We start from the raw sequence: 1,886 nt of genomic DNA on the forward strand, positions 1-1,886 counted from the left end.
AACTTTTGTTTATCGTGGAAGGTTTTAATTTCATCTTCCATCCTGAAGCTTAATTTCGCTGGATACACAATTCTTGGTTGGAACCCATTTTCTTTCAGTGTTTGAAAAATGTTATTTCAGGATCTTCTAGCTTTCAGAGTCTGTGTTGAAACATCAGCTGTTATCCTGATTTGTTTACCCCTAAATGTAATCTGCTTCCTTTCTCTTGTACCTTTTAAAATTCTCTCCTTATTCTGTATGTTGAGCATTTTCATTATAATGTGTCTAGGTGTGGATCTCTTATGATTTTGCACATTCGGCATCCTGTAGGCTTCTAGGATTTGGGATTCTGTCTCATTCTTCAAGTCTGGGAAGTTTCTCGTATTATTTCATTGAATAGATTGCTCATTCCTTTGGTTTGGACCTCTATACCTTCCTGTATCCCAATGACTCTTAAGTTTGGTCTCTTTATGTTATCCCATATTTCTTGGATGTTCTGCTCATGGTTTCTTAACAGTCTTGCTGAGCTGTCTATATTCTTTTCAAGTTGAAATACTTTGTCTTCATTGTCTGATGTTCTATCTTCTAAGTGTTCTACTCTGCTGGTAGTATTCTCAATTGAGTTTTTAAGTTGGTTTATTGCTTCCTGCATTTCTAGGATTTCTGTTTGTTTTTTATAACCTCAATCTCCCTGTATAGTTGATCTTTTGCTTCCTGGATTTGTTTATGTAATTCATTGTTGAAGTGATCTTTCATTGTCTGATTTTGCTGTCTAATGTCTTCCTTGAGACTCCAGATCATCTGAAGCATGTATATCCTGAATTCTTTATCTGACATTCCATCTGCTGCTGATATTACCTCTTCTAACGTTGAGTTTAACTGTATTGTTTGTGGTCCTTTCTTTCCTTGTCTTTTCATACTGTTCATGTTTCTTTCTGCTTGGTGAAACTGTTGTGTTATTGAATTTTCCCCCTATATATTTATATTGCTCTTGTATAGTTGCAAAGTCTCCGTCGCAGGCGTGAGCGGCGGCTCTGCCCCTCCTCCAATTGGGGCAATGTGCCTACCATGCCAGCAGGCTGCTGCGCGGCAGCTCTGCCCCTCCGCGGGCTGCTGGGCCTGTTCTGTCTGTCGGTTGCAGGTCTGTCTACCTTGCAGGCGCGGGTGGCGGCTCTGCCCCTCCCCAAACCGGGGCGATGTGTCTACCATGCTGGCGGGCTGCTGGGCCTGTTCTGTTGGTGGTCGCAGGTCCGCCTACCTTGCATGCCGGTAAGAGTTCAAATAAAGTAGTTTCTGTTTGAACCTACAAGGCTTTGTGGTGGCTTAGTTATTTGTGCCCAGCCAGACTGCGGCATTTGGCGGTCCATGAACGCCTGAAGCTCGGAGGTAAGTGAAATTGCTTGCCCCTGAGGGAAGGCGAGGGAATGGGTGACCATTTCAAAAAACAATGTGTTCTTGTTTTGATTTGTTTTGTTTTTGTTTCAAGCTGCCAATCCCTAGAACTTTCTTAGGCAAACTGGGAAAAATGGTTGGCTCAAGGTTTGAAGTTGTTTGGCCCTGAGGAAGAGATAGAGATAGACCACGAATATACATTTCAAGAAAATAGGAAAATTGATACAACAATTTTTTGTTCCGCTTTTGTTTCGTTTTGCTTTGGTTTTGTTTTGAGTTATCTGTTTGAGTTGCATTATCCTTGTAGCAGAAATATGGGGTCAGAAATTAACAAAAAAACAAACTGAAAGAATGTTAAGTAAATTGTTAGAGGAAGAAGGCACCCCAGTAAAACCAGAAAGAGTCGGGGCATATGTTGATACAATGCAAAAATGTAGCCCATGGCTTTTTAAGGAGGAGTTGTTGAATATATCACAATGGGACCATCATGGTGAAGATTTAAGGGACAGGGAACA

The sequence above is a fragment of the Marmota marmota genome, unplaced genomic scaffold (genome assembly GCF_001458135.2).
Source record: "Marmota marmota marmota unplaced genomic scaffold, marMar, whole genome shotgun sequence".
Taxonomy (NCBI): Eukaryota; Metazoa; Chordata; class Mammalia; order Rodentia; family Sciuridae; genus Marmota; species Marmota marmota.